Source organism: Hyaena hyaena, unplaced genomic scaffold, assembly GCF_003009895.1.
Source record: "Hyaena hyaena isolate Hyena2069 unplaced genomic scaffold, ASM300989v1 scaffold_164, whole genome shotgun sequence".
NCBI classification, from domain to species: domain Eukaryota; kingdom Metazoa; phylum Chordata; class Mammalia; order Carnivora; family Hyaenidae; genus Hyaena; species Hyaena hyaena.
The window spans coordinates 91,372-115,884 of record NW_024080796.1 but is presented as its reverse complement, the minus strand read 5'-3'; the positions used below and the strand labels follow the sequence as shown (position 1 = coordinate 115,884).

Below are 24,513 nucleotides of genomic sequence, written 5' to 3'. Positions count from 1 at the left end.
GTGGACTGCTTCCACCCAAGACACCGATCAAGACTTCATACTTTAACTACATGTGAAACTCTTGCTTCTTCTCTTTCTTTCCTTTATTCTGTAATTGGCCTGGAAAGATAAGGCAAGTATCTGTACTTCCCAGGCCACGGATAACGGAGTAACTTTTCAGACTGCTGGATTTGTCATCAAGGATTTCAATCTATCTACAATGCTACAGACCCCCGAGTCCCTTCCTATGGCCTCCTCTTCTGTTCCCAATGTCACCACAAGCTACGACTGACCCCCACTTAAGAGTCTCTCATTGAGTTCGACTCTTCAGGCCAGAAATCCAGTGCCCCCTTTTTTCCCCACCTTTGTCCAGTTAAACTGTATTCATCTAATGAGACACAAATACCTACATAAATCTCATTGTATTTGTGCCCCCAGTTTCTCATGATTATCTAAATCAGATCTGCCTCCAATCACGAAAAGATCTCGTCAGCAGCACCCATCTCTGTAAGATATTGAGAGAGAATCACTATTTATGTCAGGCTAGGAGCTTTATTTCCCAGATGTGTGGAAAACCTAAATGACGTGTGGCTTGAATGAGCAAGTGCACCAATACCTGTGAGTGAGTCCATAAACACGGCCACCTTCCTGGGAACAGTTTTGGCCCCAACAGGGTTTAACCCTGTTAGTGGTGGTTATCATTCCCCTTGGGCCTAAGAAAACCTAGATGGTGCTTAACTGGGCAGTGCCTCTTCGGTCAACTCCCCTGAATTTACATCGTCAACTTAGAAAGGACCTTTAGGACCTTTAGGATTCAGCATTTGCTTCCTGTGGCGGGGCCCTACTTTTCCTGGTTAGGCATAAATGTAAATGAGTATATGATCAGGAACCGTTCCTTGACTCTTCAAGATATTTCAGAATCCATTACTAAGACAATAGCTGCCCCTGCTTCCCCAAATCCAAATCCTCAGACTCCCTAACCAAAATTGTTCTTGATAATAGACTAGCCCTTGATTACTTTTTAGTAGAGCAAAGGAGGTGTCTGTGGTGTGGCAAATACCACCTGCTGTACCTAAACGAGTATTTCTGGGGACACTGCAACTCAATTACATAAGATCACTAAACAAGCCACGTGGCTGGAAGAGGTAACTTCAACAAAGTCTTTGACTTCCTTGACTTGGATTGATTTGGGTCTCAGAGACCATGGCTCTGAAGTGTGATCCCAACACTGCGAATTATCCAGCTGATCACAACCATTGTGGCCTCGCTGGCAGGCTGAATTCGCTCAAAAGCTCTAAATGCATGTTTGCAGCTAACCACCAAGCACACGACCTCCCTCCGACGGGAAAGTCAAAGCAACCAAGAGAATGACCGACGAAAAGAATATGGACCTGAACCTGTGACCTGTGAAAATCACAGAGATCCGACAAAATGGTCTGGCCTGTGGAGATCACACAGAAGATCGGTAAAAGCCGCAAGAACTACAGAGAGGCAGCTGCGAGGGGCACTGATGCCTTCAATTTTCATCACATCTCTCAGGGGGAGAGTCTGATCAAAAGGGGGGAAGCATTAAAAAAAAAAAAAAAAAAAGACGAACAATAGGGCTCCAATATAGTTACCTGCACCCCTGATGGCAAAGGAGGACTTAATTGCAGTTTCAGCCTCTCCCGGGACTGTGACTTTCAACCGGTCCACTGGGAACGACCTGGTCGGCACCAGAGAGGTCATCTGCTCGACAGACCCCCAGCCTTCATCTAGAGGGAGGTAACCTTGCTGAAAATACCCTGCTCTTAGATAGAAACTTCCTTTTTCTGCCCCCTTCTGGCTATAAAAGCCTTCCCATTCTGTACAGCCTCTTGGAGCTCCTTTCCATCCGCTAGATGGGATGCTGTCCAACTCATGAATCACGGAATAAAGCCAATTTAATCTCTAAATTTACTCAGCTGAATTTTGTCTTTTTTTTTTTTTTTAAACAGGTGCTATAAAACTGTAAGTTGTTCTTCATCATTAGGTTTTTATTTTGCAGGTGTATTTTTTCTTTTTTTTTTGCATTACTGCTGTTGTAATCCTGCGTCTGAGGCCCCAACCACTAACCATACAGGCGCTCCTTAAATGGAGTGGAAGATTTCTCCAGCCTTTCCTAAATCCAAGGAAAAACATGCAACTCTGGATGGGCATATCACGAGAGGAAATCTTCTCAAGGTCATGTTCAGGAGGACCTTTGCTTAAAGGAATTAGGGCTGGAATTAGAGTTCTCAGCTCTGACATGAAGAAAGAAAAAAAAGAGGGGGCCATGAAGGACAGAGAGAGGGAGAGGGAGGCAGTCAGCATCTCACCACACGCCACTTAGCCACCAAGGACAGAGTTTCTGTGCTGTTTCATTAGAACATGAAACCTATTCTGTTGCCTATGTGTCCACGGTGAGCTGAAAAGAAGTTAGTTCACTTCCTCAGCGTCTGGGGTCCCATAATTCTGAGTCATGGCCACATTAACTCTGCTACAGAGAAAGCAAGAGCTTTGGCGGCATAGCCAAGCCTGCCGTTCACAGAGCCTGGCGCTATCAGGCAGAGAAGCAGGTTTCCCTCAAATGCAGCACAAGACGGTGTACCCTTAGGGGTGGGCTCGAAGAGGAAGTGGGGGAAGGAGACTTTCTTTTTAAAGCTCGGGTTCCTTTCCTTTTTTTTTTTTAAGGGTCTTTTATTTTTTAATGTTTTTATTTATTTTTGAGAGAGTGTGAGCGGGGGGGGGGGGGCAGAGGATCCAAAGCAGGCTCTGCGCTCACAGCAGCGAGCCCGAGGTGGGGCTCGAACCCACGAACCGCCAGATCATGACCTGAGCCGAAGTCGGACGCTCAACCGGCTGAGCTCGCTTCGTTATTTTCCTTGTAGAATTCAATTCTCCCCAGTTGGGAAGGATGGAAATTTCTGATTCCTTGCGCCACCTCCAAGACACTGAACCCCCCATCCTGGGAGGGCAGGTCAGCTGTGGCCGTGGGCTCCAGCTGCAGAGACCTGCCTGACTGGGTAGCCTCAGCAAAGGGAAGACGCTCACAGCGGTGAACTGAGGGCGCGGCTCAGAGGCCAGTCCCCATGGGCTCCGGGCCGGGCTTCCTGGGGTCCCGGCTCCTAGGGTCAGGCAGCCCCAGTGCTTGCTCGCTCGCGCTCGCTCACTCGCTGGGGTGGCAGGAAATCGCTAAGCTAGGAGGATAAAGACCGGTCGGGGTCCCTGTGCAGCTTTAGAGCCGATTTCTCTCTCCCCCTGTGGTAGAGAAACAGATTCCAAACTGCATTCGCACACAACACAGTCCCCAGCAAGGAAGAAATGAAACCCTCTAAATCTTCAGTCCTTCATGTACCCTTCCCTGCTGCTTTCAAGCTCACAGAAGCCTTTTGTTACAGTCCCAGGAATGCGTACTTAATAGAGAAAGTGTGGTTTTGGGGCTGCTGTGAAAGGATACGGGGTGGGGGAGAACAGACATGCCTCCAGAAGATCCTCTCTTGATGGTGGGTCATTCACCCCCAGACTGTGTGCCCCCAAAGCTCTCCCAAAAGCGCCAGAATGAGGGGCAGGAAATAATCCTGGACGAACGTTACATGCACTTGAGTGAGTGAGAAGCCACAAAAGGAGGGGGTTAAAGGGGCTTTGCTGCATTCATTGCACATGGGGGGTGGGGTGGGGATACTTGAGAATTACACCCGTATCATTCCCTAAGGGGACCTAGGATCTAGTGTAACCGCATCAGGCCAAAGTACTGCAAGGATCTCGGGGTGGAAGGGACCTCACAGTTGATCTTCACCAGCTTTCCGCTAATAACACAGGACTGGTGTAGGACTCACATTTAGAGTGTGAACCCAGCCCGTTACTCCACGAAGGGATGGAAATCTATGATAATGTGTAAGGAGGCAATAAAAAGCGTTCTGAACAAGTGGAGAAAGTCTCCTCGTAAACAAACGCCTCGCTGCAAACGATTTTACAGCGTTTTATACATTGGAGGTAGAGTAACTCCAAGCCTTGAAATCAGTCGGCACGAGGACCTTTTTACTGCCACGTGCGCAGGATCTCAAAGGGCTGCTTCCAGACAAGGTCAGCCTTGCGCAAAATTCGGATGTAGGCAAATTTCCTCTCAGCGTTCCAGTTCCTTGTGCTTTTTTCCCTTTGATGATGGATGGTACAGGTGTCACGGAATAAAAAGAGAGCGCAGGGTTCGGGTTAGTCAGCTGTGGGGTAAATAAACCCCAGTCCTGTCCCTGACTCGCGTATGACCCGGGAGGGACATCTCTTCATCTCCTGTCTTCACCTCCTCATCTGTAAAAGGCAGATCTCAACTCACAGGGATTGCTGTGAAAATTATACACGCAAAAGTGCTGGGTCTTCAGCAAGCGCTCAGAAATGCTTCCCTTTTCTTTATTTCCACCCAGAAACCTGTGCCTAGTGAGCCACATGTGCCTGTTTCCTCTCAGTTCGCCCCCTCCTCTGTGCCATTAAAACACGCTTCTAGGAAGAAATATAAAACGGATTAACGCTTGAATGCAATGACCACCCAGAGCTTTAATGGGCCATCTCTCTGGACTATGGGCATTTTTTTTTTTTTTTTTTTTTTTTTTACAAAAAATCATGCTGAAGGAATGAACCACTAAGGGTAGAAATCCAAACACCAAAGGAAGGAAGGGCCCGGAAGTATTGTGAAGGTAGCGAGTCTTTTCTGGAAACTCTGCAACCGGATAGAGATAGGCAGATAGCTCCAGTGGCGGGGTCACCACAGAATGTTCCAAAAGATACTGCTTCTTGGAATTATCATCAGCTTTTGCTAAAGCTCCTTTCCTTTTCCTATTGATTGCCACGCTTTATATTTGTAGAAACAGAGGATTTCTGATCTTTAGTTAGATTCTAAATGAGTCCCATAATCGAGATACAACCAGAGGAGGAGGTAAGAGCAGAAAGACTGATGGAGGTTGAGCTCCTATTATAAATGATACCTGGGCAATGATCGGAGCTGGAGAAGAAAAACATAGGGTACCAATTATTTGTTGTCCTACAGTGATGGAGGTGTTAATAAATGCCATGCATCTGGGATGCCTGGGTGGCTCTGTCAGCTAAGCATCTGACTCTTGATTTCAGCTCAGGTTATGTATGACCTTTCAGCTTGTGGGTTTGAGCCCCGCACTGGGCTCTGCGCTGATAGTGCAGAGCCTGCTTGGGATTCTCTCTCTCTCTCTCTCTCTCTCTCTCCTCCCCCCCACCTTCTTCCCGTTTGTGCTCTCTCTCAAAACAAATAAATAAACTTTAAAAATGTCATGCGTCTAAGAGTTTAAAGAGCTTTCTGACCATTGGTGTTGTTTAAAAATGGCAAGATGGCCTCAGAGACAGTCGGGGTCACATCCACCGAAGTGTCTGGGCAGAAGGTGTATGGCCGTCACTCAACCATGCCACAGGTAGAAATGCCTGCATCAGGCGGGCACAGACTACATGACCTAGAATGTCCATCTAACCTCAGGAGTCCTATTATACATCTATAAAAGCAACATCAGAGAAAAAAGAAAATGATGACTTCTAATCTTCCAGAAGGTGTAGGTTATTATTAAAGATGGAGGCAATCCATATTTCCAGGTCAATCCTACTTAGAAAGAGAAAGGAAAATCCGATATGTGGCTCTTTCTAATGGTGACAGTCAGATACGGTTTAGGTTGGGTCTTGCCAACTAGAATCTCAGGACCCAAGAGGTATTTTTGTTTTACTGTGGCCTGCCTTATACTAATTCACATTCACACTTTCCTTCCCTCTGTGACACTTAGAAACTATGGTTTGGGGCACAAAGATGCTTGGCTCTGAGCTATACAGTCACTGACAAAGACACGGCTACTCACACACGCATCCTTTATTCCTAAGTACCCCCAGCTCTTTCTGGGTCTTTGAAAATGTGTTTGAATTACTGATCTTCTGTGCGCAGAAGTAGAGCAAGGTTTTCTTCCTGGGTTTACACGCAGTGGTGCTCTGCTTGAGACAAGGTGCCTTAAGGTAAATTTCAAGCTCTATGTTAACTCTCTCTCTGGAGCACCGTAGCCTAGAAGGAACCAGAAGAGGGTTGGGGTTCACCACCCACGCTCAGGCTCAGCTCACTGAAGTCTTTAAGTAAGATGCTCTATTCCCTCCCCAGATTTCAGGCAATTTTTCAAATTAGGGCTTTAGGGGGGACAGTGGGTGGGGATAAGGCCTAATTACAGACTGAGAGATATCAGCGTGTGTTGACCTCTCCTAGCTCAAAGGAAGAAGCAGAAAGGAACTACAGTAGGCAGAAAGAGCTGGTTCTGCTCAATAAACTATGTGTCTGGTGGCGTTTGTTTTACTAAAAAAAAATTTAAAACTATACACACACACATAAAGTCAAATATATACTTCAATGTAATTATTAAAAATGTAGCCCAAGTCAAAATATATTGATGGTTTGGAAAGGATCCGTTATTTTGGGTTACCCATATCACTCTCTTCACTAGGGTAGAAAATCAATAGTTGATTACATGCTTCTTAAACAGCTAGGGCTGAACAAATCAGAATTGCAGTTCCCGTCTTATTTATCTTCATTCCTTCCCTTACATCTTCTTTTCTGTTTTTTTCCTTCCCATCTCTTCAATATCTCTCCTACATCCATTTTGTATCTCTCCTTCTCATTCTACTGTACTGTTTTCCTCCTTCGTATCCTCTCCTGCCTCCTTGCTGACCATTACACATTTTGTCATCCCTTTCCCTACAGCCTCTCTTTCGCCCACTTCCTGAGATCGTCCAGCTATCCATGTCCTGAAACCACATTGATCTATTCATCCTTCCTCTCCTCAGCACTCCTTAATTTTCATGGGTACCCTGCTCTTTTGGGTTCCCTGACCCAATTCCAACCTGCGTTGGGGGTGGGGGAAGGTACTCCTGACACAACACCACGCTAATTCTCCGGGCACCAGCAGGGTGTCCGAGGACCCAACTCAATTCGGGCACCGCTTACCCAAAGAGAGGCTCAGACTCCACAGGGTGGGGGCGCAGTCCTACAAGACTGCCCTCTCACCTCACTTCAGACGCGAGTCACCAGCCTAGGTTATTACTTGTGCTTCTGACCAACTGGTTACAAAACCACAGGTTCCCACCTCCCTTCCTTGGTTCGATTACTTTGCAAGAGCCGCTCACGGAACTCAGGAACCATTTTACTTACTAGATCACTGGTTTGTTATAAAAGGATGTACCTGAGGGACAGCCGGCAAGACGCCATACGGGGAAGGGGCACGGAGTTCCCGTGACCCCTCCAGGAGAACCTTTCTCCTAGTACCTTCATGTGTTCACCAACCTGGAAGGTCTCTAGAACCTCTTCTTCTAGGTTTTTTTAGAAAAAACTTTTTTTAAGTTTATGTATTTATTTTGAGGGAGACGGTGCGAGTGGGGATGGGGCAGAGAGAAGGGGAGACAGAGAATCACAAGCAGGCTCCGCACCATCAGCGCAGAGCCCTGCAAGGGGCTCGAACTCATGAAACCATGAGATCACGACCTGAGCCACAGCCAGGAGTCAGACACTTGACTCACCGAGCCACCCAGGTGCCCCTTCTGGAGGCTTTACTACCCAGTCATGACTGATTACATCATTGGACGCTGCTCACTGATCTCGCAAGAGTCCGCAGTGGAAGTGAAAGTTCTAATCGCACGGTTGGCTCCACTGGCAACCAGCTCCCATCCCTCTGTCGCTTCCAGAAGTCACCTCCTTGACTTAACAAAAGAAACCATCTCTCTCGTCACTTCTGAAATTCTAACGTTTCAGTTCTATGCCAGAAATGGGGACGAAGACCAAATATATATTTCTTATTATACATCACAACATCACACCTACACTCTTCTATTATTTTCTCTTCATACCTTACTGCCTGCTATTATCCTCTTCAGTGTAGCTTTCTAGCATACTTTGTCAGGTCCTTTTCTTCTTCTTATTGTATCCTAGGGGGGAAATGGGTGGTGGGTGGGTGGGGGTGGCGTGATGGGAACTGTAGACAGAAATGTAAAATTCAGGTTAAAGCGGCAGTTACCCATATGGCAACAGTGGTCCGTGGGGCCCGGTTCCATTCCCCTTGTACCTGTCACACAGATGAGATTTTGGACTGAACTACAGTACGCCATCCCTGTTACCGAATGTTTGAGAACAATTAACTTGGCTGCCAAAAAATGATTCATAGCGAACATTCTAGGGATGCCTTATAGGTATTCTTTTTCAAGTGAATTTTATGTTTCTCTTTCATGATCCTTCCATTGATTTATGGGTGGACATACCACTGATGATAATTGGGCAATGGGGCTGCAGGGTATGAAAGGGAAAAATATATGTTCTTTTCACTTTAGAAGAAGGTGCTAAGGTACCAGAAAAAGTAGGTCAGATAACTGGTTTCTCAAGTTCAGGAAGTGATTCCTATTTTTGCAAAACTTCTTGGGGCAAGAGAAAAGGCGATGTGATACCAACTACCATTATTTTTTCTAAAAAGGAAATAAAATCTGTCAGCGCAATAAAATATCCATTGCTCTGGTAGCAAAGATACCTCTAGCCAGGTGCATCCTGCTTCACTGGGAAGGTAGTTAGTTTACATAGGTACGCTGAGGTAAAGACACCCCTTTTCAAACAGGGTATGTTCCTGCCTGCCAGTGAGTAAAACCTAATGTGGATTATTTGGTTATTCTTTACATATTATTTTATTATGTGACTGTCTTTTCCTTCTCATCCACCTTCCACTAGGCTCAGAAATGAAAACCTTTTCCTGTCTGCAGTTTCAAGGGATAGCTGTCAACCTGATAGCCCTGAGCCTCTCCCGCTCATGCCTAATGAGCCCTGCAAACTTAGAAACCCCACCCAGAGCCACGTGTCCTAACCGGAAGCTCTACCATATATACAAGTTCATTGAAAGCCCATTGGAATCTGGCTGTACTTTTCTTTACCAGTTTTCTCTACTACTACACACTTCTGCATGTGCTTACTAAAAAATGTTTGAAATCAGCTATCAGAATCCACAGACTCCCTGGTGTGCATTTGTTTTCCTTGAAATTCCTTAAGATCAAAACTAAGTAGATGCCTCTTTCTCCGACAATTTGTAACTGCAAGTAATTTCTACTGAGCTATAAAAGGCAATACAATCATATCAACTACATCAGTTGCCGGGAAACCACGCTGCCTATTTGTAGATAGTGTTATAGCCAAAACTCACCTGGCAATCTGAAATTAGTGGGGTTCAGAATCTGCCTGCATCTTTTTAAAAATTTTTTAAATTTACTTCTGAGTGAAAGAGAGAGACAGCATGAGCAGGGGAGGGTCAGAGAAAGAGGGTGATGCAGAATCTGAAACAGGGTCCAGGCTCCGAGCTGTCGGCACAGAGCCCAACGTGGGGCTCAAACCCATGAACCATGAGATCATGACCTGAGCCGAAGTCAGATGCTTAACTGACTGAGCCACCCAGGCGCCCCAGAATTTGCCTGCATCTTTACAACCCAGAATGAATTCCAGAAATTGAAGACCACTGGCCAACGTGACAATTCTCTTTATTGACTTGACTGGTGGGAGACCGTCAAATGACTATTAAGCGCCACTGCTTTCCTTTGAGAAATGATCAGCGTGTTCAAAAATATCAAGTCATGAGTGAAGGCTGATTCTCAGGCCCAAAGGGTGAGCTCACAGAGTTGAGCTCATCAGCCCATTTGATGCTGGCTAGCGGCGGGCAGGATGAGCACCATGTACCTGTGTTGTTAAGTTCAGAGTCCTGAAAGTGGTTAATTTATCCTTGCATTGAAGGTGCAACTCTCTGGACAATTCTTTAAAATAAGAAATATAATACAACCCATATGAAAATGTATTAAAGCTTCAAAGTTCCTTCAGGACAAGCGCCTCATCTACTATCTATGGCGTTTAGTACATTGCCAAGCACGGGAAACTTTTTTACATGAAAACCTAAGAAAACTGCTTCATCATCAGCTATGGCATAGGACAAAGATGTGTAGAGCTATCCACCACCTTCCTTTGGTGACTGCTTCCTCTATAGTCTCCAACTACCAGTGGATAAGCTCCTTAATCAATCTTCATGCAGTACTAGTTTCAGAGTACAGCTGGGCTACTGTCAAATTCTTATCTTTTTTTTTTTTTTAAGTTTATTTATTTTGAAGAAGAGAGAGAGACCACGGGCAGGCAAGGGGCAGAGACAGAGAGGAAAAGAGAGAATGTAGGCTCCACACTGTCAGCACAGAGCCTGAAGCAAGGCTCAAACTCACAAACCATGAGGTCATGCACTGAACCAAAACCAAGAGTCGGGACACTCAAGCGACGGAGCCACCCAGGCGCCCCTCAAATCCTTATCTTTTAACCTTGATACCATCTTGCAAGCCTGCCTGAGTCTGGAGTGGGGATAATTGAACCTCTTCTGTTACTGGACTTTCGGGACCCGGAACACCACCCCTCAATTGGTTCTTATTTGATTCCTTTCACTTGCTTGACTTCAAAGGTTATTTCTCAATCCGACGTTTTGATTACACTGTTATACTGAGGGGCTACCGTGACGTGTCACGTCCCAAAAGATCAAATTCAGTCAACAAGTATGACCATTTTAGGTTGATATAGTATATATCTGATGCCGTTTAGTGCTTACTACTCTATGAGGTCGAGATTATGCGCCTGGTTTACAAAAGAAGGGCCAAGATTCTATGATGTCCAAGGTTGCACGGCTAACGGTCAGGGCTGCTTATGGCTCTCAGGACAAAGACGGGAATCTCTGATGTGACGGGCTCACTCTACCTCACCAGCTTTGCCCCTTGCAGTTCTGTCATGGTTTTCCACAGCAAATTCACCAGATGTCCGTTGCCTGGCCTTTTCATTCTTAGAAGACCAAATCTAGTCTCAGGGTTTTCGCACACCCCATTTCCCCTTCCCAGAGATAATCCTACCTCTTCTTTATCCAACTAACTCCTACTAAGTTTTTAAGTTGCCTCTTAAGTGTATACTGTAGACTAGGCCAAGTTTCAGAACAGCCTGCGGTGCCGCTTCAATGCACTCACCCTCGAGCGACACGAGTCGTGTCTGTGTCTACCCCTGCTTCTGTCCCAGGTCCCACTAAACCACAGTAGAGGAATAAAAAAGGGTCAAACTCATAAACAGAGGGAACGGGAGAAGAAACAAAGGCAGTCGAGAGAGGTACACAAATTCTGGAGAAGGGGATGGTTAACTGGTATCTGATTTGGCAGAGCGGAATGGCCAGACCCTAGAGGCCTGCAGGGGGAGACACTAGTAAGAAACAAGCTTGTTTTTCTTGACAATCTCCAAAAAGCTCAGAAACTAGAGGTTCCACGTTCTTCTGAAAGCAGAAGGAGAGCAGGAGAGCCTACCAATGAAAGCATCTGTGGCCCGCCTGTATTCCACTCCCCTCAGCCCAGCGGCTGCTACTCCTGGGAGATGACTGAACATTTGCGTGCTCGAAGCGGGTTGAGTCGGAGAGTGCCAGGTCCAGCAGAGATCAAGGATTAGGAGAGGAGAGGGAAATGCAGTGGAAATCTGCGTAATGAATGATAAAAGCTCCAGCCTCTTCCCAGCTTGGTTCCTTAGAAGCGGGAGGCCACAGGGTTTCCTCTGGGGGCAAACTCACTTCCTCGAAAAGACTTCTGGGGCCTCCTAGGAGAGAGCCAGATTGTCAACCAACTGAACCACGGTGGTTGGACCCAAGAGGTGTCAAGCCCCCACCTGTGCACACAGGACGGCCAACTTTTTGAGTAAACATTGAGGAGCAGCCATCCAACTTTAAAAATTACAAGTGGTGAAAAGTGCTGTGGAAAAAAATAGTACAAGGTACAGGGGAAGGGGAATGAGGGAAGGTGCGGTTTTGGAAAGCGCTATCACAGAGAGTTCGAAGAGGAGTGACAAGAAGGCCCGTCTGGCTACAGAGAAGTGAACAGAACAAAAGGTAACACAGCATGAGGCTAGAGAGGGTGACGGGGTCTGGATCAAACAGGACCTGGAGGTTCACACTGAGAACTCGGAATATTTCTAAATGTAACTGGAAGCCACTGGAGGTTTGCAGCAGTGAAATGACACCATGTGATTCCTATTCTACCACAGACTACTCGCCTCGCTGTGTGGGGAATGGGCTGTATGGCTGGGGCTAATTCCTGGTCAGCCTCAATCGCCCCTGTTACGTTGTAAGCAACATGAAGGCAGGGGCATGTCTCTCTTGGTCGCTGATATATACTTCGTGCCTCAGAGTATACAGTGGTCATGCAATAAATTATCCGTTGAAAGGACGAACGGGACAGGAAAAGTAGAATTAGCAAGATTCCCAAGCCCCGATCCTTCTGGTACACTAACTAGACTTCCAGAAAAGATAAGGATACCTAGCAGAGAGTCCTGTAGTACCTCCATACAATTCTGATGAAGGTCATGAGGTGCTTCCACTGCTACCACTGAGAGTATCATCTTGGCTCAGTCTATAGATATTATGACATCACCGTGACCTATTTTAAAGTAGGAACGGACTGAAAATGGCAATTATTCTTACGTAGACGAATGGTGCTAACTGGTGTTTATAATGATGGTCTCTCTGTATGACACATTCCGGTGAATCCCATTCTATAATATAAAATCAAATACAAAGTCAAGAGTAAGTCATATTGCAAGACACTTAAACAGGCCCTATTTTCCTTCTGATAGTCCCAAATTAAATCACTGGCTTGTAGTTCCATATTGAAAGTTTACTCCAAGGCACTTTCACGGAGGTATTTTCCCTAGCTTCTGTAAGTATATTATAGGCAGCAGCATTCATTATTGGTGAGTCACCATTTTGAAGATCAATACTCACGATTCATGAGGACAGCTTATCCTCGCCAATAAATTCCAAAAATCTGCAACTTTTACACATTCTAGGAGCAAAATAAATCCAAAATCCTGTTCCCTTTTGATTTTTAGGACTCATTCAACAAACATATATGGAGACCATGTACTAAAAACATTACAAATCATTGTGTCTACGAAGCTGAACAATGATTTCTGTCTTCCAGGAGTTTAAGAGACAGGCTTCTTATCAGCTACAAATTTCTTCCTGGTTAACTGTAATTTCTCATTATGCTTCCCTAATTTGCAATGTGGACCAAGACTACAGTCACAATACCCCACCCCAAAGTATGCTCGAATGATTTATCTGAATGGTAGAATGATCATTCCTGCAAAGCAAGAAAGAAAGAACACCAGCTTGTGGCAGAAGTTTGGGGAGGTGAGACTGGTAGAAACTTCCACTGAATCTAGTGCACTTTAGAAATGCAGGCCACATCAGCACCTAAACCAGGAAAACAGCACCTATTAAGAAACTCGCAGAGAAATGGACTTGAGTTGGGGCAAATCCAGTGATTAAGAGGCACCTTTCAAGTAACTGTCTACTGATATGCAAACAGAAAGAGGACGGGGTCAATTATTTTTAGTGTTAGGGCAAGGTCAGGATGAATAGTAATAGTAAACAGGTCATTAAGAAAAATTTGGGCTAATGAGGAGACCAAACTTGAGTTTGGGCTAAGAGAGCTGCTAAGGGAACCTACAGAATTCCCAACATTGGAGATATTCAAAGCTAAGTTCAAGCCCTAGAGATGATTCAGGAATAATTAATTACCTTTGCTCAAAGGCCAGCAAACAACAAAATATTCCACTAGAGGTACAGAGTAGGTCAAACAAACGTAAAACCTATTGGATCATTGTGGGCTACGGCTGGAGATTGGTCATCCGGTGGCATACGCCCCAGATGAATTTACGCTTGGTTAAGCAAATCACATCACGTAACATAGTCAACTGTGTCTGACAATGGCAAGATGAGTTAAAGTTCCCAGTCCCTAAGTGATAGCTGAAAACAAATGTTTATTGCACTCATAAACATATTGAAGAGTAACAGAAATACGTTTTAAGGTGATATAGGAAGAATGGAATCCAGAATCTTGAGACATTTTCCAGAGTCCTCTTAATGCTTCTAGACAGAACGGGTCTGCAGGTATCAGGCTTGTTAGAAACCTAAGTAGTCCATGGAGCCATGAGGGCTGATCTTCTAGAAGAACCTGCTGATCACCGATGCAAGCTTTTAGCTTCTGGAAAATGCTGCCCAAGCGAGCCTCCTGAGGCTTCCGCACCCTTGCAGTTTCTTGCCCCCCCAGGCTCTGAGAAAGCAGGGAAGGGCCATCCCATCCTTCTCGACAGCTGAGGTTTGGAGGTTAAAGTGGTTCGTGTTATCAGCCCTCTGCAGTGTCCTAACCAACAGGAAGTTTCCCCAGAGTTTCCATCACAGGAAATTTCCTGTGAGGAAGCCCTTATGGCACAAACAAAGAGTTCCTCAGCTTCCCACAGAAACTGCAGAGGCGGCTGAGGTGGTGTGGGCAGAAAGGGTGGGTGTGAATAGGGGTGGAAGGCGGCAGGGGTTGCCGGGTGGACAGCATGGGAAGAAATGGAAGGGAACCAAGCAGTTATTTCACTTCCCTTGGCCTTGGTTTGTCAGAAAACTGCTTACTAACCGGCACATGTCACCGCCCGGCCAGCGGCTTCACCCCAGGCCAGACTGAACTTGGAGGGACAAGACCTAATGTGAGTGCAGGTTCGGCTGGTCAACCTCCAGCCCTGGCCTCTCCGAATCTTTTTCCCCATCTGAACAACATGGGGCCCTGTGTTGGTTAAACGAGATAGATTAATACAGACATTAGCACTAGTGCACTGTTCGGGTCTCGTACAAAGGCAAGGTAGTACGGACTAGTTTGACCATAACAATATTTTCACTCTAGCAAACGCCTGCCTGGTAGTAGGTTATCTATGGAACAGTGAGGTCTCTCCCTGGGAGGATCATTCTATTTCCCCATCTTTGTCAACTCAATCTGAATTAAAGAGAGCACCAGCTGTGGAAATGGAGCATTCCGATTACCTGATTTTGGGGGCTATATCAAGATTCATTAAACAAGCTTTTGTTTTTCCAACCCTGGAAACGTTTTCAGAATGTACGAAGCTGGCTTCATTAAGCCATAACCCATGGAGTTGTCTCTGAAACTAAGTCAGATACCTTAAAAAAAATTTTTTTTTTGCCCTTTTCTTCTAAAGACCAAGGTCAGAGTTTTAAAAGGAAAGGTCATTAAGAGGTCTGTTTTGTTCTCTTCCAGTTGACTTCTGCTTCTCTGCTCACATAGTTGCCATTCTAACATGGGGGGGTCTCCTCAGAATAATGTAAGACAAAATCACATGGGATGAGTGAGGAGAGCTTTTCAATGACTATGGCTCACCTTTATATCACCCACAGTTTTGCTTTCATCTTTAAAACCATGATGTAATTTTACTACTTCAGAGGGCAGACTATACACCTGGACAATGTCTGCCACAAGATACTCTTGCTTTTTAATTCTGTCTGGGGAACACTCAGTCACCTGTGCTTGAAGAGCATGTTGAAATTTGAATCCCATTTTCCAGATGATTCTGGGGGCTCCCTCTATTGAGGGGCAATGTCACTGCCTTTTGTTTCCAGGCCTACTGTGAACATAGGCCTGTATTTCAGGCTTCTAGAATAGAAAGAAAGCAAACCATAAATAAAAAAAGAACCTCCCCTCCGCACAATTTTGGAAGAAACGGGAGCCATGAAAATGAAAACTCAAAAATGTGACGTGGAGCATACAGGCCAAACGATAAGGGGAAAGAGCACACACATATAGTCAGTAGTGTACACAGACATTATTTTTTAATTTTTAAAAATGTTTTATTATTTATTTCTGAGAGAGAGAGAGAGAGAGAGAGAGCGCGAGTGTGAGAGGGGGAGGGGCGCAGAGAGAGGAAAACACAGAATCCGAAGCAGGCTCTAGGCTCTGAGCTCTCAGCACAGAGCCCAACGCAGGGCTCAAACTCACAAACCGTGAGCTCAGGACCTGAGCCGAGGTCCGATGCTTAATGGACGGAGCCACCCAGGTGCCCCACACAGATACTATTTTTAATACAGAACTTTCAGGCTGGTTGGTATAGTGTTTTACAACATAATATCATAAATGCCTTTTCAGTCCCACATTTAAAGACCACTAAAATGAAGTGGATTCAATTTCACAAGCCTTTTTACATCCCTGGTGGCAGACAAGGCCCCTGTCCTCAAGGAGTCAGCTTCTAGTGGGTGACGCAGACAATACAGGAATAAATTCATAGTTAGCAACGAGCCCTGTGTATGATGGGGGCCGCGTGTGGTAGCACAGAGTGAGAGGGATGGACAGTGACACAGGTGACACAGGTGACACAGAGAGGGCCGGCGACTTCTACAATACCTAGAAAACAGCACAGGTCACCCCTGCCGGAGATCCCGAAGGACTAAGACATAGCCAGGCGTAAGCTGCCACCAAGCTGTAACTGCTTCTCAAGCACAAGCCCCGCTCTTCAGAATGTACTCCATAAACGCCGAGCAGGAGCCGCAGGGAAGTAACAGGCACTTGGATGTGGAGTCAAAGCTCCAGAAAAAACTTCCTTAAGTACAAATCACAGCAGTGGAGGGTGAAAGGCCCCTCAAAGCCTTTCCTCTGACGCTGGCCAGAACCACACCTAAGTAATTTCCAGTCTGTAATGATGACAGACTCAAAGGAAAATGTATGTGGAACTCTCTGCGTCTGCTTTGGGTTAGGCACTATCCTATACATTGTTTGATTTAATTCAATCCTGACAAGGGAATTTTTTTTTTATACCCCAACTTAGACAAAGAAGCTGAAATGCAGAGATAAAAATAACTTGCCCTCTCCACAGCCTGGGGTTACACGGCTAGAAACAGCCTCGAAACTCCGAGTCGTGGCATCTTACCTGCCTACTACAGTGCCCCAGAAACTTCCCCACGGAGAGGGACTCAGCTCGGCCATGCAGCCATGGAGAAGTCTGGCTATGGGGCGTTACTCAGGACGGAGACTCTAGAATAAGAAAGCAGGGTCGTCCTGTTGGTTTTGACTGTGGTTATGAACTGGATTTATTAACCCAGTCTTTCGCGATAATTCAGCAACATGTCTTTACTGTGTTCTGAGTCAGATAGAGGAAGCCAAAGAGCCAAGGCCTCGCTTCTTCTCTCTTCCAAACCTAAGTCGGGATGGAACACATCACCAACTCCAAGATGTGGCCACCAGTGGCCATGAGGGGTCCTGAGGATAGTCAGGGCATTGCAACCAGTCGCTACAGCCCAAGAGGAGGTGGACACTTCACGCAGGCGTATAAGGGATGGAGGCCCAGGAGCCCTCACGTGGAGAAGGTGCCAGTGCTTGCTTTTAGGAAGCCTAAGGAAGTGTCTAGGATGCCATGAAGGATGGTGTGGCAATAAAAGAGACCGGGCACCAGTAACCTCGGTGTGCATTTGACGTTCAGTTAACTTGGAAAATTTTAACCTGTATTAGCCCATTCTCTCCTCCGGCTACGTGGATAAAAACGTCTGTGGGTAGCTGTCTCCTCTTCTTCCTCTCCCCTCCCCCACTTGCCTTTAGTTAATTGCAGCTGTGGTCAAGGGCCTGCAGCCAAAAGTCCCACAATGCACCCCTCCACAGGAAGTTCCCAAGATCTCTTCCTGAACAGGAAATTTCCTGTGGTCCAACAGACATTCCTCTCAGCGTTTATCACTCACATACATTTGTTTTGGCAGATACCGGGTCTTGGGTAAGAACAACAAGAAACGGTTGGAGGGAAAGCTACCCCAGGAAAAAAAATGCAGTTATTGTCAGGAGAAGAAAGTGAGACTGAGTCAACTCCTATCTCAAAGGAAAACAAATACTACCAAAATGGACCCGAGGGATCCGAAATGTGCGAGAATGTGCGTGCCCCTCACACAGCTGTGCCACACTTCGATTTCAATTGCAGCTCAGGGTGAAGGTAGGCGGGCTGCGGGCGGGGGCCAACTGCAAAGCATTTTGTGCATTTTACTCAGTCAAATTTTGGTTCTTACAAACATCATGGCTCCCGTGTGACTGAGACTTGAAACTCTTCCGCAGTTTCCTCAGACGTGTGCCCGAATGTAACTCATGTCCTCATTAGAGGAATCCTTTCAATCTGCCCAACTTCTAGGCACCAGCAGACCCTTCTGGAGAGACTCACAAGCCAATATTCCACACTCGCGTGGCTTCTATGGAGACGAGTCTACAGTTCTGGAGCAACGACAGGCGACGGGGGAAAAAGGCGAGTACCCAAGCAGTAGCAGCATCATTCTCTCTCCTCACTGGCCTTTCTGACTATCTTACAGCCCACCCTGCACACCATTCCCGAAGAGGAGTGCATCGTTTCCCTGCCCAAAACCCTTCAATGGCTCCCCGCAGATTTGCGGGGAGAAATTTCATTCTTCAGCTTAGCCCAGCAGGCTGTTCAGACCTGGCTTTCCATTTCTATCACGCCAGCCACCAGCTGCTGGTTGTTTCTAGAACTCACCACGCACCTTCATTTCTTTGCTTTCCTCAGGCTCCTTACTTTTACTCTCCTTCACAACTCTGCGTAAACCCTTACTCCCTTCCTAAATCAACTGCTTCTCCTCTGTGGGCCAATGACACGGTACACACCCCAATCACCGGATTCTAATATGTTGGTTAGTTATCTGTCTTCACCGAGAGACGACAAGTTCCTCAGGAGCAACGACTATTTCACCGTCTTATTTGTCTTTGGAATCACGTAATAGATAGTTGATAGGTATTTGTTAAGAAGCTAATCTTCTGCTGCAACCTTTGTGTGGTAAAGACTATAGGAAGGTTCTTTTGTTTCTACTATAAATAACGTGCTCACACAAACACGTCTTGTATCATCAGCATCCTAGCAACCTCGTAACTTCATCTTTGAGACTCACAGAACTGAAGTCCTTTCCCGCAGATGATGCCAACTTGGAATGTCCACTTTCTCCTGAGAGATCTGTGCATCCCACTTGTCCTACTGATGTTACAAGGGTTTTAGCCACAGGAAGAGACTCGGCTGGCTGCGCCTAGGGCCCTGCAACCTTTCCAGCTGGACTTATTTAACCCCCTTTCTGTATGTCCGGCCCCACCCAGACTCCAGGCCCAATCGTCTCCTTTATCAAGAGGAAGCTTGGGTCCAGTTGTTCAGGGAATCAGTAATGAGTCACCACCACTGCTGGCTTTACTGGGCCTTGCTCTGTCACCTGGAAGAAAATTCTTTGCTGTAATGGGGTCCCTTATCTGGGTTTCCCACCCAGCTCTGTCTTCCAGTTCTTCTCCATAACACAAGTCCTGCGACTGAATCCCAGTTTCTATGGCTGGGTTTCTGCTATCTGTTCCTTAAGCTCCATTTCCAAAGTTAATGTTAGGCACCCCCCACCCCCAACTATCAGCAGTGTGCCTCGATAACCTGCTAACAAGTGGTGATCCTGGCCTTCCTCCCATGATCTGATACTGAAATGTCCCGAATTGCCCCCACTCTGTGGGCACAGGTGAAGTTTGGGAACCGTGAATTGCTTTTTTTTTTTTTTTTTAATGTTTATTTATATTTGAGCAAGAGAAAGAGGCAGAGCGTGAGTCGGGGAGGGGCAGAGAGAGAGGGAGACACAGAATCTGAAGCAGGATCTGGGCTCCGAGCTATCAGCACAGAGCCCGATGAGGGGCTTGAACTCACAAACTGCGAGATCATGACGCAAGCTGACGTTGGATGCTCAACTGAGTGAGCCACCCGGGCGCACTGGGAACCGTGAATTTCTTAAAAGAGAATATCCTTTCAGTTCTGTTCCCAGTGCCTGGATGAGTGCGGAGCACACCGAGTAAAAGTATTAGTGCTTGAAAGAACGAACGACCTCTCAAAAACTAAGCTTTATTTATGGCATGATTTGTATAGTCGAGGGCCAACAAACTATTTCTAGGTTCTTATGGGAGAAAAAGGATCTTTCATTAAAGAAAAGACACCTAGGCCTTCTCAAAAAGAAGAAGATAAAGTCCTATTTCAAGAAATTATCCTGGGGTGCCTGGGTGGCTCAATCAGTTGAGCATCTGATTCTTGATGTCGGCTCATATCATGATCTCATGGTTCCTGAGTTCGAGTCTCATGTCAGGCTCCGCGCTGACAGTGTCGAGGCTGCTTGAGATTCTCTGTCTCCCTCTCTCTCTGCCCCTCCCCTACTCCTGATCCCTCGCTCTCAAAATAAATTAATTAGAAAAAATTATCCCTCAGCACTATTCAATTTCTTGAAATGAAAGAGGAAAAGAAAGTTTGTAGAGAGGAAAGCTGTCATTTGCACCGTCTCCGTGCCTTGAGGGCTCGGCACGGGCAATATCCAGCAACAGCCCCGGTTTCAGTGGTAAGCGATGTAGAAAAATTAGCATCATCTCTGAGACTGTCAGTACTTTTACTACAGTACTCTTAATAACACTCTGGGAGGGCTGCACAGCTATGAGCACTGTTCTATTCCTACCTCACCTGGCTGAGAATTAGAAGGTCCGGGCTCCAATCCTTCCTCTGCTATCGACTCGCTAGCGGACCCTTGGACAAGTCATCTCACTCCAGAGTCTGTTTCCTCATCTGAAGATGGGGGATAACGCCACCCAGCTTGTGGCTGTTGTGGGAGCTCAAGGTAATGATGAACGTCACCGGGCCGGTGCGCAAGGGGGCGAGATGAATACGGCACATAACAGGTGAAGGTGAATCTCGGCCAGGGAGCAGAAGATGATGCAGTGTGGCGTGCTCTTCTCCTCTCCTTTCTGGTCGGGGCATGAAAGCTCACAACTCAATCTAGCCTCTTGTCTCAGATGCATCATAACGAGCTCTTTCTTTTCTTTCTTTTTATGACTAGTTTGTTTTTATTTTTTTCTTAATGAGTTTTCATATACAATGTCCTTTCCTTCTTTCTGGGACAGTCCCTGAACGGGAGGCTGAGGTGTTGGCCTTTCATCTGTGTCAAGTGAAGTCTCTATTCAGAGGCGAAGGGAAGAATCCGGGGAATGTGGCCGAGGTCATCCGTTCATCATTGGCGGCGGGAATGCACTTGCTGCTGTGGTCGTGCAGATGGAATTTTCTAGGCTTCTGGAAGTTGAGCTAAGAGATAAGGGTGGAAGGCCTTCGCATATTTGCTAACGTTCAGTGAGTCCTTACTGTGTGCCAGGCGCTGTACTAAGTGAATGGTTTTCAGGGTGTCAATCATTAGAACTCAGCAGGACCTGCAAGGCTCCCCGGCTGGAACGCAAGATGTTTTATGAAGCCTCCAAGCGGTGGCCTGACTTCCTGGGAGTCACGACCAAGGCCAGAACAGCTGGTGTCCCTCTCCTAACACGGCTCCGGTTCCAAGGACAGACAATTGGACACGGGATGTTTTGTGAGGAAGGTTCTGTGTTTGCGGCGCTCTGGCCACCAGTGAACTGACGGAGTTCCTATTCTTCGACATCGGGCCTTCTCCAATTGATCCACGTTTAAATTTATACTTTAAATATATTCCACTTTAACTGCTCCTGCCTTATTTTTACAAATATTACACTCCGAGGTTCAATTTGGAGGAAGCAATCTTCAAAATTAATAAAAAAAAGAAAAAAGCATAGATGCAGCTCATATCCAACAAAACAATTAAAAACACACATGCGCACAGATTACTCTTAGACCAGTGGTGAACACGGAACCTTAAACAATGGCATGTTATGCAAATGACACAGTATTTCTGCCATCTTCTAGAAGAGTGCTACGGACATTAAGGAAAGGTTGTTTCGGTCAGCTCAATAGTCGCAAAACACAGTAAGTCATGTAAGACCATTTATTAAGCTTTGTGGACACTTACAATGAAAGTAGAGGGCATGGTTCTTTTTTCTGTGAAGTATTTACTGCCAAATGGGAAAGAAAAAAAAAACCCAATAAATGTAGGCATCAATAGCAAACACTACTGATGTCTGCATGCAAAGATAACTAGACACAATTTGTTTCTGGGAACCACCAAGCAAAAATAATGGCTTCCTCCTGCCAAAATCCAGACTCCTAATGATACCAATGCCCGCAAATCTAGGCTGACTGTTTTATCTTCAACAGCCATACAAAATAGGCAGTGGTATAGCACAAAACTAAAATCACCTCAAGAGATTGAACACTCGGAGGCAATGAAACCCACAGGTATGAGAGTCCGGTGCCTGAGTAAAGCTGACCTCTCTGCTCCCTGAGTATCTCTCCGTCAATCCCACAGCTAGCACTAGGAGGCTATTTTTAATCCCAGGGCTTTAGGCAGCTGAGTCTGGTTAGAATAACATCTCTGAATATGGAGGCACCAAATGCCTGGAGCTCACACTAGAAACATTGCTTGTGCCCAAGCAGCGGGGCTGAGAATAAATGGGCTCCTGAGAGTCCCCACCAGAACAGTCAGAACAGTCCCCGGCTTACGGGTCAGACAGGGGCCGGTTTTGCAGGTAGCATCTTCCCTGTCTTTGAGCTTACCCGGCGTCCAGTTCCAAGAGCTATTTTAAGTGCACTCTTAAAAGCAGCTTCTATCCTCACACCCACACTGAGGTCTAGGATGGAGAGAGAGAGGGTGAGAAAGAGAGAGGGGAGGGAGGGAGGCTGATTGATTGACTGGGCTTTACTGCTCCTTCCCTGATTTCCGTGGGTTCCCATTGTGCTTCTAAGAAAGCAGGATTCAGCGGGCGTCAGTGCTCTGGGCTATATTTATACCCATCCAGCTGCCCAGTTGCTGAGCTCTTCACAATTACAAACAGCAGGAGAACAAGATGCCTTCCAGGGGGACCATTTTCTCATGGTATTTATTCTAGATTTCTCTGAGATGATCTCAGCATTCATATCTTTTTGATGAAGGGGGTGGGGGGAAGGGGGAGGAAAAGAATCAGAGTTGGTGGGCACCGTTCTCTGGTGCCAATGCAAAAAGAGTGTTATTTCTTCCAGGCATAAAAGGGGAAGGCTGTCTTTCTGCTGGGGCTTATTTGCCATCCAGCCAGGTTTATGCCTGGGAAAGAGACTGAAGAGTCACACATTGCTACACGGAGTAATTGTACCTACTCATCCCTGCCTCCTGAGAGGCAACACAGAGCGAAAGGTAATGTTAAGAGAAGAAGGGGGGGTATTCCCCTGGCTTTGAAATCTAATTTGGATTGGATTCTGACTGTCACTGTCCATTTGTGTGATCTTGAGTAATTTATTGGGGTTCTCTGAGCCGAGCTTCACCTAATAGTCCCTTAAGAAAGTCACTGTTGGTCTGGAATTGAGAGAGCATATGGAAGGAAGAGGAGGCCATGTATTAGCCTCCTATGGTTCGTGTCTGAAACACCTTCTACAGCCCTGGCCAGCCCAGTCAGGGACATAGCGTCCACCAGGCACCTGTGGTGAGCGCCCCAAACCAGTAGAGCAAAGCAGCTAAGCAAACAGGGGAGCTCTGCCGCTTACCAGCAATTAAGCCTCCCATGCTTTCACTTCATTTATCTTTTTTTTTAAATTTTTAATGTTTATTTTTGACAGAGAGAGAGAAAGCATGAGCAGGGAAGGGGCAGAGAGAGAGGGGGAGGTGCAAAATCTGGACCAGGCTCCAGGCTCTGATCTACTGGCACAGAACCCCACGCAGGGCTCGAACCCACAAATTGTGAGATCGTGACCTGAGCCGAAGTTGGACGCTCAACCGACTGAGCCACCCAGGCGCCCCTCACTTCATTTATCTTAATAGAACCTTCTCCAAGGCCTTGATGAGGATTCAATTAGCCAGCAGTCAGAAAAGTGCTCAGGACTGTGACCGGCACGTAGTTTGCGTGAAGTAAGGGCTAGCTATTGTTATTTTCTCAACAGAAAGCCCAGATCATTCTCCATTACTCCATCACCAAGTATAGGAGAATCTCAAGATAAATCATAAAGGAATATTCCTTATAATCAAGCATTAAGATCTGGATAATGTAACACATGAGTGGATCTGAATCTGGTCACTGCAATTCGGCATTTTGCTTCTGTCACCCACCCCTCTTCCGCAGCCCCTCACCATGATTTCTATGAAGTAGTATATAATTATATAATCTTGAATGCTAGAATTCCATTATTCTATGAATTATTCTTCGAACACCGTTTTAGTTAAACAAAAGATTGCTATTAATTCTCAAATAAAATAACCATTTAGAGCCTTCCGAATCACTTACATGGAAATAAAACATAATGCTTTTTTTAATTTCCTCTCTTTCCTCTCCCTTAGCCACAAATAAGAGTTGTTTGGTTTTACAGCAGATGAATGAAAATTGAACCCTGTTAGCAGATGAGACCGGAGTCTGAACAAGGATTCATATAAATGTAATCCATTTGAATTTTTTATGAGTTCCCCTTTAGGCGTGTGGGTCTTGTCTAAAGTAAATGCTTAGCTGACTCTGGCCAAAACTTCACAAACATCTGCACGTGGGAGCAGAGGAATAAATGCACATCCATCCACGTGAACCTCTTTCAATAACTCTTCTAGCCGGGTAAAATCTGACCTCAAGAAAAGAGCAAAACAGCATAAAGAAAAAGAGTAACTTACTGCCTAAATGCTCTGTACAGAACGAGGGCCAGGTATACGGCCTTGGTTTCCAGCTCTGTGTAGGGTTGCGTGTATACTT

At 46.0% G+C, this 24,513-nt stretch overlaps 1 protein-coding gene across 1 annotated transcript in view; it reads right to left on the bottom strand.

Moving 5' to 3' along the window:
- Positions 1-24,513, bottom strand: part of ETV6 (ETS variant transcription factor 6) — a gene marked incomplete at its 5' end in the record, with an annotated part of 152,518 nt that overhangs the window by 86,820 nt on the left and 41,185 nt on the right. The gene's annotated exons all lie outside the window — the stretch shown is intronic.